The sequence below is a fragment of the Symphalangus syndactylus genome, chromosome 3 (genome assembly GCF_028878055.3).
Source record: "Symphalangus syndactylus isolate Jambi chromosome 3, NHGRI_mSymSyn1-v2.1_pri, whole genome shotgun sequence".
In the NCBI taxonomy this organism is placed as follows: domain Eukaryota; kingdom Metazoa; phylum Chordata; class Mammalia; order Primates; family Hylobatidae; genus Symphalangus; species Symphalangus syndactylus.
In genome coordinates, this window is record NC_072425.2 from 77949866 (window position 1) to 77968975 (window position 19110).

General features: G+C 39.9%; 1 pseudogene; it reads left to right on the forward strand.

The window, feature by feature from the left end:
* Positions 1-9321: 9321 nt before the first annotated feature.
* LOC129478521 (ribosome biogenesis protein BMS1 homolog) lies at positions 9322-16624 on the forward strand (annotated as a pseudogene).
* Positions 16625-19110: the final 2486 nt, after the last annotated feature.

Sequence of the window (19110 nt, forward strand, 5' to 3'; positions counted from 1 at the left end):
TACCTGGAAGAGGAGCTGAACAGAAGAGAATCTGAAATACGTGGCATTTACTCAGAATTCCCCAGCATGTGACAGTGATAAAGCTGGTGAGTTTTGCTAGGCCATGGACAAATGTTTGTTAAAACCACCGTCTATGATGTCATGGAAGGTAGAGCACATGGCATCTGAACCTCTAACTCCAAAGAACATGGAGGAAAACATTTCAAGTGTTTGGTATAAGATGCTTGCTTCTTGCTACTTTTAGTAAAGGCTCCAAGAGAGGAACTCAAGCTGGAGCTAACCAACATAAAACAGGGCAGGAAAGGACTATAACTACACTAAGAAGACTCTCTGCCTGTGGCTTGAGATTGAAGTTGGCTAAAGTCTGGGAGGAGCTTCACAGTAAGCCTGCCAACTACTTCCCTACACTGAAGCAGCTGGAAGAAGTGGATCTGAAGAGCCTGCCCTAGCAGGAGATAAAATTGTGGCCCCAAGCCAAGGCAGCCAAACAATGAATATCCCTAATCTGAAAATCTGAAAATCTGAAATCTGAAATGCTTCAAAATCTGAAAGTGCTTAAGCACTTACATGATGCTCAAAGGAAATGTTCATTGGAGCATTTCAGATTTCAGATTTTCAAATTAAGGATACTCAACTGGTAAGTATAATGCAAATATTCCAAAATCTGAAAAATATCCAAAATCCAAAATACTTCTGGTCCCACATATTTTCAATAAGGGATACTCAACAAGTATTTTAAAAGATCAAAATAAGGGTAAGAGAATATGGATATTTAAGCTTATGGTTCTTTACATGGAACAGTTGAGGCCATTAAAAAATGTCTAAGACACAGGCAGTGGAAGGCTGAATTCAAGAAAAAGTCTCAGAGCTGAGGAAACAAAGAACCTATGAGGTTAAGGTGTTGGATGAGCCAACCACGAGTGTGAAAGGGAGGCCAAATGAGAAAATGACATTGCTTGGGTGGAGAGGAAGTTCTGGAATAAATGTGGCAGTTGTTAGAAGACACTATAGTTAGAAGACATTATAGTTAGATGGGTAGACAGTAAAGAAGGGGCTTTTGTATTAAAATAGAGGAATAGTGGTTGGGAATAGGAAATATGGAGCTAAAATTATGCCAACCCACCTCTATTAAATAAATTCTATGACACCTTAGCCTTTGGGAAAATGACTAGCCTTCAGTGGAGCAAATGTCAAGGGAAGCAATGTCCCATAGAGATAGGTGAATTTTAATTAAAGCAAAGAAATGGAGTCGATGTCCTCTAATGAGGTTTCCAGAAGTCACACCGAAAATATTTGGGAGGGAAGGAGGATTGATTCAGAAGTAAAACACAGAGCAGTATGGAGATAAGACACTGGAGAGCATAAATGAGTTGAGTTTTCAAAAAAAAAGAACAAAATTTTTTGAAGTCAGTTCCCTATTATCTTCCCTCATAGTTCTTAGGGAGATATAACTAAAGGCCTCCAAAGAATTTGTGTCTGTCCATAGGGTACAGAATAAATTTATTTCAAAGATCTCCTCCTCCCACAGTTGATTATCTGCCTTAGAGCAAAAGACAGAATGTAAATAGTAGCAAAACTGTCTCTGATATTATTGTAAGGAATAAAATAATTTTGCTTTGTAAATAAAATAGAATATTTTCTAGAGAGAACTGACCCAAACTCAATTTTAGGACTGGTCCTGAAATTCAGAAATGCCTTTCCCATATTGCCTGTGCCTTTTTCACTGGAAATAAAAGTGCTGCCTTCATGGAGCATGCCTCCCCAGAGATCAGTGAAATCAATGAGAAATGCAATGTCCATTTGTCAGTAAAGACATGTGAAGTTTGATGGGTTTCTTGGGACTGGACAACTAGCTAAAGATTCTAAAGAAAAATTAAGTGGGGCACAGAAACCAAAACTCTCAAGAGATCTTTGAAGAAGGAAACATGAAAAATGGGACAAATTTAGAGAACTGTTGCTGGCATAGATGTTAATTTCCAGAAGAAGATGGAAATAGACTTCCATACAAAACAAAAAAGACAGAAGAGAATGTTAGCACTCTGTTGCAAAGGAGAATAGGTATGCTCAACTGGTAAGTATAATGCAAATATTCCAATATCTGAAAAAAATCCCAAATCCAAAGTACTTCTGGTTCCATGCATTTTGCATAAGGGATACTAAACAGGTATTCTAAAAGATCAAAATACAGATCAGAGAATATGGATATTGAAGATTATGAGCAAACGAGAATAAGAAAACATGTTGGAGGACTTTTAAAAATGTATAAAGGAATTAATGAATGCAATTAGTATTATTTTTTAAATCAGTCATTAATAGCCACTTGCCATGATTGCCAGCCCCTTTGATTAGTACTAATTTCAAAATTATTAAGGAAAGGCAAATATTCAGACTCATACAGATTAAAAGAAAATATTTTCAAAATTTCAAATTTAAGCTTATAAATGTTCTAATCTACTTTTGAATGTGTATTCGTGACCCAAAATTGGTTTTTCCAGGCCCCATCATTCTAATGACTTTTTTTTTTTTAGACACAGTCACTCTCTGTTGCCCAGGCTGGAATGCAGTGGTGCTATCTCAACTCACTGCAACTTCCACATCCCGGGTTCAAGAAATTCTTCTGCCTCAGCCTCCCAAGTAGCTGGGACTACAGGCACATGCCACCATGCTCGGCTAATTTTTTTTTTTTTAGTGGAGACAGGGTTTCACCATGTTAGCCAGGATGGTCTCGATCTCCTGACCTCATGATCTGCCCGCGTCGGCCTCCCAAAGTGCTGCGATTACAGGCGTGAGCCACTGCACCCAGCCCAGAGATTTTTTTAACAAGGTTCTTCTCAGCAATTCTAGTATCCAGATATAGCCCCAACATAGACATCACACAAGCGTGTACTTCATAATCCTGGGGAATACAGAAGTTTCCTGGACTCTTTGATGAGCTTTCGCTCCTATATCAGTGTTTTCGGCTGATGCCATTTGTGATTGTGTTTCTGACTTTCTGTAGGCAGCCTGCCAAACCTTCATTTTTTTTGCTTACATGCACATAAATGTAAGCACTAATTCTTATATTAAACTGTTTATTTCTAAAATACTTAATTGGCGGTTTTCCTGGCTGAACCAAACCAAGAGCATAAGGGATGATAACCTTCAAACTTGATTAAATTAGAGGTCAACAAATGGAGCTGTTTTAATTGTATTATTCTTCTTTCATATATTAAATAGAAAATTTTTGTAGATAGTTTTTCTTCACTGTCTCTTTGGTTACCATGAGGTACTGATTGTAGTGAAAAGGTAGAATATGTGATTCTTTCCCTTTATTTACCATTTTCTATTTATCAGTTACTCTTTTATTTGCCAGTTTTCTAAGTAGTAATATGGTTTCCTAAAATCCTAGAAAGTACTTGAAGAAATTAAAAATGGATTGACTTTGTAAAAATTAATTTTGGGAATTATTCTCCTGCCTCTTCTCAGTCTGATGAAATTTTTCTGTAAGATGTTGTATTTTTAAGTACTAGAATTTTTATTTTTTTAAAGTTTTTATCTCTGCTGAGACTTCACATCTGTTTACTCAATTTTATTTTTATTTCAGTCCCTGAGCATGTTTATAATATAGTAGTATCCCCTTATTGTGTCTTTACTTTCCTCACTTTCAGTCACCCACAGCCAAAAAATATTAAATATAAAACTCCAGAAGTAAACAGTTTATACATTTTAAGTCATGCGTTGTTCTGAGGAATGTGATGCAACCTCCCGCCTTTCTGCTCTATCTGGTTCAGGATGTGACACATCCCTTTGCTCGGCAGATGCACAATTCCTGCTTCCTGCTTCTTGCTCATTAGGCACTTGCAGCCATCTAAGTTATCAGATGGACTTATCTCAGTATCGCAGGGTTTGTGTTCAAGTAACCCTTATTTTACCTAGTAATGGTCCCAATATGCAATAGTAATGATGCTGGCAATTCAGATATACAAAAGAGAAATGTGAAAGTGCTTTCAGTGACTGAAAAGCAGAAACTTTTCCACTTAATGAGGAAAAAGATATGCTGAGATTGCTAACATCTAGGGTAAGAACTAATCTTTTATTTGTATAATTGTGGAAAAGGAAAAACAAATTCTTGCTAGTTTCACTTTTGTACCTCAAACTTCAAAAGTTACAGCCACAGTGTGTGGTAAGTGCTAATGTAGGGTTCAGTATTATCCATGGTTTAAGACATCCACTGGAGGCCTTCCAAAGTATGCCCCACAGATAAAGGGGGAATACTGTAGTCTTTTTATGCTAATTCCAATATCTGGATAACGTATTTATTCTATTGACTGCATGCTTTAATATCATTATAAGCTCAACGATTTAAACATATCAGGTGTGCACCTGCTCATTGCAGTCACCATCATCATCATCATCATTATTTTTGTTTGTTTTTGAGACAGAACTTGCTTTATGGCCCAGGCTGGAGTGCAGTGGCATAGTCACAGCTAACCACATCCTCAGACTCCTGGGCTTAGGTGACCCTGCCACCTCAGCCTCTCAAGTAGCTGGGACTACAGACACAAGCTACTACGACTAGCTAATTTTTTTGTTTTCTATTTTTGGTAGATAGAGGATTTTACCACGTTGCCCAGGCTTGTCTTGAACACCTGGGCTAAAGCAATCCACCTGCCTTGGCTTCCCAAAGTGTTGGGCTTACAGGTGTGAACCACCGTGCCTGGCTTGTGGTCATCAATATTATTGATGCTTATATTCATGTTTGGATAGTGGGTCCTCCTTCAAGTTGCTTCTTGGATCCTATGGACATGACCCTGGGGTGTATAAAAGTGCCCTTGCATTCCAGTATGACGAGATGCTCTAGATTGATTTTGCACATTGCCTGCCTGCAGCCAGAAAGCAGCCATTTCTCCAAGAAGCTTTGATTCCCTTTAGTGAATGATGATATGGAGAACCCAAACTTACGGCACCAAGGTGCTTTCTGCTTCTGTTTTGTTTAATGCTTCCAGGACTTTTCAGTGGATAAGTTTAAAAGATAAGTGTATTTTTTAATAAAAATTAATAATTTTTAAACAAACCTTTCAGTTAACAGTCTTGATTAGAGGACTTTAATTATGCTCAGAGATATTACATCTGTATCTTCTCCTATTTCATTAGAAAAGTACCAGTTTTCAATGTCACACCCATAATGAGATGGAGTCTAGCTCTGTCACCCTGGCTGGAGTGCAGTGGTGTGATCCAGGCTCACTGCAACCTCCACCTCCCGAGTTCAAGCAATTCCCTACCTCAGCCTCCAGAGTAGCTGGAATTACAGGCAAACTCCACAACACCTGGCTAATTTTTGTATTTTTAGTAGAGACGGGGTTTCACCATGTTGGCCAGGCTGGTCTTGAACTACCGACCTCATGATCCACCCACGTCGGTCACCCAAAGTTCTGGGATTACGGGCATGAGCCACCGCACCTGGCTTTTTTTTTTTTTTTGAGGAGTCTCACTCTGTTGCCCAGGCTGGAGTGCAGTGGCATGATCTTGGCTCACTGCAACCTCCACTTCCTGAGTTCAAGTGATTCTCCTGCCTCAGCCTACTGAGTAGCTGGGACTATAGGCACGTGCCACCATGCCTGGCTAATTTTTTGTATTTTTAGTAGAGATGGGCTTTCACCATATTAGCCAGGTAGGTCTTGATCTCTTGACTTCGTGATCCACCCTCCTCAGTCTCCCAAAGTGCTGGGATTATAGGCGTGAGCCACTGTGCCCAGTCAATTTTTTTGTATTTTTAGTAAAGATGGGGGTTTCATCATCTTGGCTAGGCTGGTCTTGAACTCCTGATCTCGTGATCCACCCACCGTGGCCTCCCAAAGTGCTGGGATTACAGGCGTGAGCCACTGCGCCCAGCCCCACAACTACTTTTTTTTTTTTTTTTGAGACGGAGTCTCACTGTGTCACCAGGCTGGAGTGCAGTGGCACCACCTCGGCTCACTGCAACTTCCACCTCTGGAGTTCAAGCGATTCTCCTGCCTCAGCCCCCTGAGTAGCTGGGACTACAGGCATGGGCCACCATGCCCAGCTAATTTTTGTATTTTTAGTAGAGAGGGGGTTTCACCATGTTGGCCAGGATGGTCTCAATCTCTTCACCTTGTGATCTGCCCACCTCAGCCACCCAAAGTGCTGGGAACTAATCATTTTTTTAAAATCCTGCAATATAAGACAAACCAATAGCCTAAGACTAAAAATACAGCCTTCTGAAAAATAATAAGCAATCTGAGATTATTTTTGTGCGTTATTTTGTTCTTAGGCTATATTTCATCATGAATATAGTCATATTATTGCTTTTTAAAGTCAGTGTAATTCTGATTGACAGATGACATAAATATATTAGAAAATAAAATATTATTTTCCAACCATTCCTAGACAGTGTTCTAATATGATTAACTTTAATTGCCAGAAGTAAAATCTTTTATTTTACATGATTATACTTCATTGTACTAGAATATATCACAATCTCTATTTCCTTGAGACAAACAGTTTCCCTAATATGTTATTATAAAACTGTTTAAACATATAAAAAGGTTGTGGGAAATGCATATTTATAGTCCAACCACTTAGATTGTACAATTATCATTGTTATATTTGCTTTATTACATATCTATCACTCGGTCCACCATTCTATCCAATTATCAACTCACCGTTTCTTACTTATGTCAAAGTATATATTTTTCTTACATACATATGTATCATTATTGTTCAGTATTTGTGTACAGCTCATTTTTTTAAGTTACTAAGTTTTTTTATTAACACCTCAGAGTAGAGGTTATGAAAGGACCCTGAATTGTTCTAGGAATTTTCTTCAGTGAGCATTTGTGAAGACTCGGGGATCAAGGTTGGGTTAAACTTTGTGATGGGTCCATTGGCAGTCTAGTCACAAGCACCTCCTCGATCCTTGGGTCCCAACAGAAAATGATGCCAGACTCTCAAACTGCCACAAGGTAGCCTGGAAAGAACTCTATGGTCCAGAAAGAGCCTGGAAAGTGGTTTTGTGAGATGAAATTTACTCCTGGTGAAAATGCTGTGAATATTGTTCAGCCTACAACAAAGGATTTAGAATATTGACAAACATAGTAAAACAGTGGCAGGGTGTGAGAGGACTGACTCCAATTTTGAAAGAAGTTCTACTATGGGTAAAATGCTATCAAACAATATCGCATGCTACACTGAAATCTTTCATGGAAGGAAGAGTCAGTTAATGTGGCAAATTTCATTGTTTTCTTTTAAGAAATTGTTACAACCACTTCAATATTCCGCAACCATCGCCCTTATCAGGCAGCAGCCAACAACATCAAGGCAAGACCCTTCACCAGCAAAAAGACTAAGACTCCCTGAAGGCTCAGATGATCATTAGCATTTTTAGCAATAAAGTATTTTTATATTTTTTTCTTTGTTTTAAATAACTGAGCTACAAGTAAGGGCATCAAGTAGTTTTTCTTCTTTTTCTTTCTGTTTTTCTGTTTTTCTTTTTTTTCTTTCTTTTATTTTTAAAGACGTGTTTTGTCATGTTGTCCACGCTGGTCTCGAACTCCTGAATTCAAGTAATCAGCCTGTCTTGGCCTCCCAAAGTGCTGGGATTACAGGCATGAGCCACCGAACCCAGCCAGCATCAACAGTTTTAAAATTAAGGACATAACGCCATTTCACACTTTAAATAGACTACAGTGTAGTGTAAACACACCTTCTTTTTTAAAATAGAGAGAGGATCTCCCTATATGCCCAGGTTGATCTCACAATTCCTGGGCTCAAGTGACCTCCCGCCTTCGTCTCCCAAAGTACTGGGATTATAGGCATGAGCCATCACACCAAGCTAATATAACTTCATATTCACAAGGAAACAAAACAATTTGTGTGACTTGCTTTATAGCAATATTTGCTTTATTGTGGTGGTCTCGAATCAAATCCACAATATCTTTGAGGTATGGCTGTACTTTCTAAGCATTTCCTGAGTCAGCCTACTTTTTCTCCATTTTTATTGTCACTATTCTATCCATTTTTTTTGTTTTGTTTTGTTTTCTTGTTGTTTGGAAACAGGAACTTGCTGTCACCCAGGCTGGAGTGCAGTAGCACGATCATAGCTCACAGCAGCCTCGATCTCCTGTGTTGAAACCATCCTCCTGCCTCAGCCTCCTGAGTAGCTGAGACTACAGGTGCATGCTACCACACCTGGCTCATAGCTTTTACAATTTAAAGTTACCTAGAGCCTTGTGGGCCATTGGAAAAGACTGAATTTTACACTCTGAAATGGGAGTCCTTGGAGGGTTTTGAGCAGAGGAAATATATTCAGTTCATCAGATCACTCTGCCAAGAGATCAGTTGAGTGGCACAAACCAGAGGGCTGGCAGTAGAGATGACTGCCAGACTTTATTTGCAAGCTGGGTCAGTAGGATTTCCTGGTAGACTGAATGTGGAGTGTGTAAGAGGAAATGAGGATGGCGACTGGAAGTTCCTGGAAGGATGGGTTGTTTTATTAGACAGGAAACCCTCTGCAGATGCAGCTTTGGGAAGATGATGTTTGGGTCAGCTGGGTGTCATGCAGACAAGTGGAGTGTCAGATGTCTGGCCAGGGACTTAGATGTACAGCCCTCAGCATGTAGATGCCACTTCAACCTGTGAGGTGGCCGGGGAGTGAGTGCAGAGTGAGCCGGAGGAGCAGGACTGGTGTGGGTGAGAGGGGGTGACTGCAGCCATGAGGCCTCAGCAGTGCCCAGGAGGAAGAAGCAGTGTGAGCATGCAGGCACGTGGGAGGCCAGCTGTACATGGAGGTGACATGTTGTTCAGATCCCACTGCCATGTTAACTATGGTGAAGGCAGAGTTGACCACTGGAGGAGGGGCACGGAGGCCTTCAGCGATTTTGGCAAGCACCAATTTTCATGGATGTAGGAGAACTGGAGCAGGGGAACTGGAGGCTGTGACTGCAGAAAACTTTTGTGGGGTTTTGCTGCAGAGAGCAGCACAGAAATGCAGCAATTGTTGGTGGAAGAAGTGGAATCAAAAGGTTTTGAGATAAGAGAGGTAACAGAGGGAAGAGCTGTTGGAATAAAGTCCAAGAGTGGATGGTGTCTACTGAGCAAGTGATGTGTGGCCCTGAGCAGACATTGACAAATCATCTGTGCCTGAGCTGACTGTAGAACTTTCTGTCATCATGGAGATGCACGTCTGTACTTCCCAATACTGTAACTCTGGCAGCAGGTTGATATGGACCACTTCCAATGTGGCCAGTGTGATTGAGGAACTGCATTTTAAATATTATGTAATTGTAATTAATTTTAATTTAAATAGCCACACATAGCTCCCCTATGGGCCAGGTCAGGGCTCTGATAAGGCTGGATAAGCGAGGAAACCCGGGTAGAGGGGTGACTGTGAAGGTTCTTTCGGTTTGGGAGTGAATCAGGAAACAGCCATCAGCTGAGTGAAGGTTAGGGCGGTGTTGGGTGTTTACAGACGGGAAAAGTGTGACAGAATTGTTTGGAGAGAAAGGAAAAAAAGGTGTGGACTGGGGACGTTTCCAGTGTTCGGGCACACAGGGCTCCACAGAGTAATCTACGTTTGCTGTCCCTTGGAGCAGCAGAGAAGAAAACGGTTGGGACATATTCTGAGCAGACTGTAGAGGTAAAATGTGTAGGGTTTTTTTTGTTGCTGTTGTTTGTTTGAGATGCAGTCTTGCTCTATTGCCCAGGCTGGAGTGCAGTGGCATGATCTTGACTCACTGCAACCTCCGTCTCCCGGGTTCAAGTGATTCTCTCACCTCTGCCTCCCAAGTAGCTGGGACTACAGACACGTGCCACCACGCCCAGCTAATTTTTGTATTTTTAGTAGAGATGGGGTTTCACCATGTTGGCCATGCTGGTTTCGAACTCCTGACCTCAAGTGATCCACCTGCCTTGGCCTCCCAAAGTGCTGGGATTACAGGCATGAGCCACCGTGCCCGGCTAAATGTGTAGTATTTTTAATAGGATAAAGCCTACATAATTCTGTCCACAGTTCCTTTACTTAGAAATTGCTCATTTGATTCTTCCAACCCATGAGCATGGAATGTTCTTCCATTTGTTTGTATCCTCTTTTATTTCATTGAGCAGTGGTTTGTAGTTCTCTTTGAAGAGGTCCTTCACATCCCTTGTAAGTTGGATTCCTAGGTATTTTATTCTCTTTGAAGCAATTGTGAATGGGAGTTCACTCATGATTTGGCTCTCTGTTTGTCTGTTATTGGTGTACAAGAATGCTTGTGATTTTTGTACATTAATTTTGTATCCTGAGACTTTGCTGAAGTTGCTAATCAGCTTAAGGAGATTTTGGGCTGAGACAATGGGGTTTTCTAGATATACAATCATGTCATCTGCAAACAGGGACAATTTGACTTCCTCTTCTCCTAATTGAATACCCTTTATTTCCTTCTCCTGCCTGATTGCTCTGGCCAGAACTTCCAGCACTATGTTGAATAGGAGCGGTGAGAGAGGGCATCCCTGTCTTGTGCCAGTTTTCAGAGGGAATGCTTCCAGTTTTTGCCCATTCAGTATGATATTGGCTGTGGGTTTGTTGTAGATAGCTCTTATTATTTTGAGATACGTCCCATCAATACCTAATTTATTGAGAGTTTTTAGCATGAAGGGTTGTTGAATTTTGTCAAAGGCCTTTTCTGCATCTATTGAGATAATCATGTGGTTTTTGTCTTTGGTTCTGTTTATATGCTGGATTACATTTATTGATTTGCGTATGTTGAACCAGCCTTGCATCCCAGGGATGAAGCCCACTTGATCATGGTGGATAAGCTTTTTGATGTGCTGCTGGATTCGGTTTGCCAGTATTTTATTGAGGATTTTTGCATCAATGTTCATCAAGGATATTGGTCTGAAATTCTCTTTTTTGGTTATGTCTCTGCCAGGTTTTGGTATCAGGACGATGCTGGCTTCGTAAAATGTGTTAGGGAGGATTCCCTCTTTTTCTATCGATTGGAATAGTTTCAGAAGGAATGGTACCAGAATCGATATCGTGAAAATGGCCATACTGCCCAAGGTAATTTATACATTCAATGCCATCCCCATCAAGCTACCAATGACTTTCTTCACAGAATTGGAAAAAACTACTTTAAAGTTCATATGGAACCAAAAAAGAGCCCGCATCACCAAGTCAATCCTAAGCCAAAAGAACAAAGCTGGAGGCATCACGCTACCTGACTTTAAACTATACTACAAGGCTACAGTAACCAAAACAGCATGGTACTGGTACCACAACAGAGACATAGATCAATGGAACAGAACAGAGCCCTCAGAAATGATGCCGCATAGCTACAACTATCTGATCTTTGACAAACCTGACAAAAACAAGAAATGGGGAAAGGATTCCCGATTTAATAAATGGTGCTGGGAAAACTGGCTAGCCATATGTAGAAAGCTGCAACTGAATCCCTTCCTTACACCTTATACAAAAGTTAATTCAAGATGGATTAAAGACTTATATGTTAGACCTAAAACCATTAAAATCCTACAAGAAAACCTAGGCAATACCATTCAGGATGTAGGCGTGGGCAAGGACTTCATGTCTAAAACACCAAAAGCAATGGCAACAAAAGCCAAAATCAACAAATGGGATCTCATTAAACTAAAGAGCTTCTGCACAGCAAAAGAAACTATCATCAGAGTGAACAGGCAACCTACACAATGGGAGAAAATTTTTGCAACCTACTCATCTGACAAAAGGCTAATATCCAGAATCTACAATGAACTCAAACAAATTTACAAGAAAAAAACAAACAACCCCATCAAAAAGTGGGCAAAGGACATGAACAGACACTTCTCAAAAGAAGACATTTATGCAGCAAAAAAACACATGAAGAAATGCTCCTCATCACTGGCCATCAGAGAAATGCAAATCAAAACCACAGTGAGATACCATCTCACACCAGTTAGAATGGCCATCATTAAAAAATCAGGAAACAACAGGTGCTGGAGAGGATGTGGAGAAATAGGAACACTTTTACACTGTTGGTGGGACTGTAAACTAGTTCAACCATTGTGGAAGTCAGTGTGGCGATTCCTCAGGGATCTCGAACTAGAAATACCATTTGACCCAGCCATCCCATTACTGGGTATATACCCAAAGGACTATAAATCATGCTGCTATAAAGACACATGCACACGTATGTTTATTGCGGCACTATTCACAATAGCAAAGAGTTGGAACCAACCCAAATGTCCAACAACGATAGACTGGATTAAGAAAATGTGGCACATATACACCATGGAATACTATGCAGCCATAAAAAATGATGAGTTCGTGTCCTTTGTAGGGACATGGATGAAACTGGAAAACATCATTCTCAGTAAACTATCGCAAGGACAAAAAACCAAACACCGCATGTTCTCACTCATAGGTGGGAATTGAACAATGAGAACTCATGGACACAGGAAGGGGAACATCACACTCTGGGGACTGTTGTGGGGTGGGGGGAGGGGGGAGGGACAGCATTAGGAGATACACCTAATGCTAAATGACGAGTTAATGGGTGCAGGAAATCAACATGGCACATGGATACATATGTAACAAACCTGCACATTGTGCACATGTACCCTAAAACCCTAAAGTATAATAATAAAAAAAAAGAAATTGCTCATTTGTTCATATTAATGTTATGTTGATTACAGATAACGGCATATGGGTTTTTTCCTGTCATGTATAGCTGAATAGTGCAGAATTTGAAGATCAAGATGATCAAGCTAGAGTTCAGTATGAGGGTTTTCCATCTGGGATGTATGTCCCCATTGGGATTGAAAATATTCTCTGTGAATCTGTGCATATCTTTGACCCCTATTACCCCATTATCCTGGGTGGCTTGGGCAACAGTGAAGGCAATGTTGGATACGTGCAGGTGGGTCCCTTTGCTGCGTATTTGGTGCCTGAGGCTCTGTGGATTTCCCCTCCATCAATCATCTTACCCTCTTGTCCCATCAGATGCATCTGAAGAAACATCGCTGGTATAAGAAAATCCTCAAGCCCCAAGATCCAATCATATTTTCTGTAGGGTGGAGGAGGTTTCAGACCATCCCGCTCTATTATATCAAAGACCACAATGGAAGACAAAGGCTTCTAAAGTAAACCCCACAGCACATGCATTGCAGAGCAGCCTTTTGGGGTAAAATATGATTACAATAACTTGCTTATTGCTGATACTAAGCCTTACAGGCTGCATCATTATAGCTTTGTGCTTTTCCTTTCATAAAATTCCATTCCTAAGATTTTTCTCTTTTCTGGGAGCAGGGAGGTGGTTTGGAGTAAATCTATATCCAAATGTAAATGTCCCTATCCATTGTGTAAAACTAGAATCTAAAATTTGTGGTTTGCTATATTTCTTTTTTTCCTTTTCCTTTAAGGCCCTATCACTTCACAGGGAACTGGTTTCTTGGCAATAGACTGTCAGTGGCATAATGGTAACTATCTTGGATGATTTCTTTTACAGACTGGCTGAATGTGGGTTATTACATACATGAGACTTTAAGTTGAAAATTACTCATTTTTAGTAATATAAAGTAAATTTCCCTTTCCTTTTAATCTTCCTACATCCTTTTCAGTAGGGTGTGGGAGTAGAGGACGGGAAGTGGAAGAATTACAATGGTACTGAAGACATTTCCTATTTTTTGTGCATCTTTTGGATTTATCTAAGCAAGTACTTAAGCAGTGCTCACCATGTGCTAACCACTATATGAGGTTGTGAGGAGCCATCGGAGACTAGCCAGACATCCGACCCCCTGCAGCCGTGCTGGGGTAGCAGTCTGTTCACTACATTTTCATTTGACCAGTCAGACAGGGCAGGGTTTATTGGTCTCATTTAACAGAGAAGAAACCAGAATAATGAGCAGATGGAATCTGCCCTGGAGGTTCAAATTTTAATTTCCTAAACATTGCAACTTTATTTTTCTTTTCCATTTCATTCCAAATAGATCATTATAGTCTAATTATGTTCCTCTGAAATCACTCTCAGGAAAGTACTCAAGTCTCCCTGTTTTTTTTTTTTTTTTTTCTTTTAGACAAAGTCTCGCTCTGTCATCCAGGCTGGAGTGCAGTGGCGCAATCTTGGCTCACTGCAACCTCCACCTCCTGGGTTCAAGCAGTTCTCCTGTCTCAGCCTCCTGAGTAGCTGGGATTGTACAGATGTGCACCACCATGCCAAGCTAATTTTTGTATTTTCAGTAGAGACGGGGTTTCGCCATGTTGGCCAGGCTTGTCTCGAACTCCTGACCTCAGGTGATCTGCCCGCCTTGGCCTCCCAAAGAGCCAGGATTACAGGCATGAACCACCACGTCTGGCCTCAAGTCACTCTTGTTAGTTTGGCTTACCAACTTTAAAGTTTTGGATTGCTTTTGTCAAACCACTGGGTTGCAAGTTCAGATGGTCTTTCTTGTTTTTCTCAGCTAATTGTAAGTTAAATTCACTTCGGTAATTTATTATGTCACATAGAATTGAAGTTTTTCTCTTGCTGATATTATTCCTATTTTCAAATTCTGGGGTTGCTGTTAGCCTGATTTTTGGATAGCTGCCACAGGAATTGTCCTTGATCTGGATAAATCCATAAAAATTGTTAAGAAATTAAAGCTAACTGGTTTTACATATAAAATTTTCAAGAACACTTCATTTATTAAGGTTTGTGTATCTACATCTTCTCATATTTATAAATGCCCATATTGTTTGAGAAAAGGAATGAAATACTTCTAGAATAAGGGCCTCATGTTTTTACACAAGTATTTGAAATCTTTTATAAACTTCATGTTTTGTTTGCTCCCTTATGTTGTGTTACTTAAATATGCCCAAAAAAGCAGTAGTAAAACAGAGCTATTTAGGAATTGAGGCTGTTATTCATGACTACCATGTGAGACTGCTACAGAAACCCATATTGAAAATATGTCATTTTGGGGCTGGGCACGGTGGCTCATGTCTGTAATCCCAGTACTTTGGGAGGCCGAGGCAGGTAGATCACGAGGTCAGGAGATCAAGACCATCCTGGCCAACACAGTGAAACCTCGTCTCTACTAAAATACAAAAAAATTAGCTGGGCGTGGTGGTGTGCGCCTGTAGTCCCAGCTACTTGGGAAGCTGAGGCAGGAGAATCTCTCGAACCTGGGAGGTGGAGGTTGCAGTGAGCCGAGATCACGCCACTGCACTCCAGCCTGGCGACAGAGCAAGACTCCGTCTCAAGAAAAAAAAAAAAATGTCATTTTATCCACTGGGTTTTGTTTCCTACTTTTTTGATTTGTGTTAAGAAAGGGAAAAAAAATCACAAGTTTGTCTAACCATTCAGTAGAAAAATAGAGCATTTGCAGACAACTTGGCAAGGGTAGAAAAATGGATGTACAGTTTTTCAGTATTTGGGGAAGGTGGTTTGAGCAGTATTTATTGACAATTTCATTAGTGGGGATGTTTCTATTAAAATACATAGTAAGATCATTAAGTGTTCTTGCAATATAATGTAATAATGCCACCAGCCTTTATCTTGCTGTTTTCATGTTCTAAGTGCATGCACCTGAGTAAAAGGATCTGGGCTGCAGTCTAGGCTGAGAGATGCCAGCAAAGGCTGCCTAGGCCAGTGCAGTCCAGTAAATCCCTCTTCAATCTTCAATTCCACACAGACAGCAGTGATGAGCATGCCCATGAACGCACATGATTATTTTGGGAAAAATGAAAGAGTTATATTCTTTTTGTGGTAGTAATTCCACTTTCAGGGGCAGATACATTTTGATTATTTTATCACCTTTCAGTGAGTTGTTTTTGTTCTTTAACCAAGAATGTATGTTTGAGGTAAGAAGTAAAGCATATATGATTTTTCTTGTGTGTTTTTATCTTGCTATACCCATAGGGAATGTTTAATTCTGCCTTGGAAGTGGCCAAATTTGAAGGTGCTGGGATTCAAACTGTCAGCGAGATAAGGCAGCAGATCAAGAAAGCGCTCCGGGCTCCAGAAGGAGGTTTCCAGGCCAGCTTTAAGTATAAGCTGCTGATGAGCAGTGAGTGTCTCGAGTAGTGTTCAGGGCAGGGTGTTACCATTCATGCTTGACTTCTAGCCAGTGTGACGAGAGGCTGGAGTCAGGTCTCTAGAGAGTTGAGCAGCTCCAGCCTTAGATCTCCCAGTCTTATGTGGTGTGCCCATTTGCCTTGTGTCTGCAGCCCTCTGGCCATACACAGTAATAGTTCTGGGATCTATGAGACTAGCTTTCTTAGTGAGCTTTCCCTTCAAATACTTTGCAACTAGGTAGAGAAGTTTGGAGTGAAGGTTTTGTTCTTTGTTTCTTCGCAATATGGATATGAATCTTCTTTTGAAAATGTTAAAGTAAATTACCTCTCTTTTCAGATACTGTCTTCATGTGAACTTGGTATCCTGTTTCCATCCCAGCCTTCTATAACCCAGTAACATCTTTGTTGAAACCAGTGGGTGAGAAAGACACCTGGTCACGAATGCGGACCACAGGACAACTCAGGCTCACCCACGGCATCAGATTAAAGGTGAACAAGGACTCTGTATAAAGCACTGGTGGTGTGTGTGTTAGTGGAGATGCAGCCTGTGCTCTGCAGACAGGGAGTCACACAGACACTTTTCTATAATTTTTTAAGTGCTTTGAATGTTCAAGTATAAAGTCTAAAATTAAGTTTGATTGAACAAGTGTATATTCATGGAATATTTTGGAATGGAGTACCAAAAAATGGTAATAGTGGTTCTTTCTGGATTGAAGACAAACTTTTCTTCTTTAAATTTTATTTTATATATTTGAGGTTGACCACATGACCTGAAGGATACGTATAGACAGTAAACTGGTTACTATAGTGAAGCAAATTAACATATCTACCATCTCACAGAGTTACATTTTTTGTGTGTGACAGGAACAGCTAAAATCTACTTATTTAACAAAAATCCCAAAGACAATACATTTTTATTAACTATAGCCCTCATGATGTACATCAGATCTCTAACTTGATCATCCTATATGTCTGCTACTTTGTATTTTTTTAATGTACGTCTCCCCATTTGCTATTGGTCATTTCCTATTTGGCTCATTTTTCTGTTATTAAAAGAGTTCTTTACTGATTTTTGGACATTAACACTTTATCAGATATGTGATCTGCAAATATTTCTTCCAGTCTGTAGGTTCTCTTTTCATTTTGTTGGTTGTTTCCTTTGCTGTGCAGAAGCTTTTTAGTTTGATGCAGTCCTCCTTGTTTATGTTTCCATTTGTAGCCTGGCTTGTGGTGTGATATCCAAAAAATAATTGCTAAGGCCAACGTCAAGAAGCTTTCCCCCTATGTTCTCTTCTAGGAGTTTTACAGTTTCAGGTCTTAATTGAGTCTTGGGTCTTCTATCTGTTTTGAGTTGATTTTTGTGTATGGTGTATGATCAGGGTCCATTTTTATTCTTTTGCATGAGAAAATCCAGTTTTCCCAGCACTATTATGAAGAGACTATTTTTCTTTCCATTGTGTTGTCTTGTTTGCCCTTGTCAAAAATTAGTTGACCGTATATGTTCGGATTTATTTCAAAGGTCTCTGTTTCATTCCATTGGTTTATATTTTTTGTTTTTATGCCAGTATCATACTGTTTTGATTACTATAGCTTTGTAATACAATTTTAAATCAAGAGGTGTGATGCCTCCAACTTTTCCTTCCACAGTAATCTGTTGGCTGTTTGGGGTTTTTTGTGGTTCCATATGAGTTTCAGGATTGTTTTTTCTGTTTTGTTTTGTTTTGTTTTGTTTTTGAGATGAAGTCTCACTCTGTTGCCCAAGTTGGAGTGCAGCGGCACAATCTTGGCTCACTGCAACCTCCGCTTCCCTGATTCAAGCAATTCTCCTGCCTCAGCCTCCTGAGTAGCTGGGACTACAGGCACATGCCACTCTATCCGGCTAATTTTTGTAGTTTTAGTAGAGACAGGGTTTCACTATGTTGGTCAGGCTGGTCTCCAACTCTTGACCTCATGATCCACCTGTCTTGGCCTCCCAAAGTGCTGGGATTACAGGCATGAACCACAACGCCTGGCCGGCATTGTTTTTTTCTGTTCTGTGAAGAATGCCATCAGAACTTTGATGAGGATTGTGTTAAATCTGTATATTTGCTTTGGGTAGTGTGAACATTTTAACAATATTAATTCTTCTGAGCCATAAACATAGGATATCTTTTCATTTGTTCATGTCTAAATTTCTTTCATCAATGTTTTATGGTTTTCAAGTGAACACATCTTCCACCTTCTTGGTTAAATTCATTCCTACGTATATGTTTTTCTTTGACGCTATTGTAAATGAGATTGTTTTCTTGATTTGTCAGCTAAGTTATTTGTATGTAGAAATGCAACTGATTTTTATATGTTGAGTTTATACTTTGCAGCTTAACTGAGTTGATTTAGTAGTTCTCAGAGTTTTTTGTGGAATGTTTGGAGTTTTTTACATAAAAGGTCTTGTCATCCGCAAATAGAGATAATTTTACTTTTTTAATTTAGTTGCTTTTTTTTCTTGTCAGATTGCTCTTGCAAGTACTATGTTGAATAAAAGTGATGAGACTGGGCATCCCTATCTTGTACTCCATCTTAGTAGAAAAGCTTTTAGTTGTTCCCCACTGACTATGATGTAGGCCATGGGTTTCTCATAAACAGTCTTTATTATGTTGAGGAACTTTCCTTTTATATGTAAACTATTAAGAGGTTTTATCAAGAAAGGTTGCTAAACTTTGTTAAATGCTTTTTCTGCATCAATTCAGGTGACCATATGGTTTTATCTTTCATTTTGTTAAGGTGATATATCACATTCATTGATTTACATATGTTAAACCAGCCTTGCATGCCAGAGATAACTCCCACTTAATCATGATGTATAATCTTTTTGATGTGTTGTTGAATTCTACTTCCTAATTTTTTCCCTGATCAGCCATTTATTTATATATATATATATATTACACTTTAAGTCCTAGGGTACATGTGCACAACGTGCAGATTTGTTACATATGTATACATGTGCCATGTTGGTGTGCTGCACCCATTAACTCGTCATTTACATTAGGTATATCTCATAATGCTATCCCTCCCCCCTCCCCCCACCCCAGAACAGACCCAATGTCTGATGT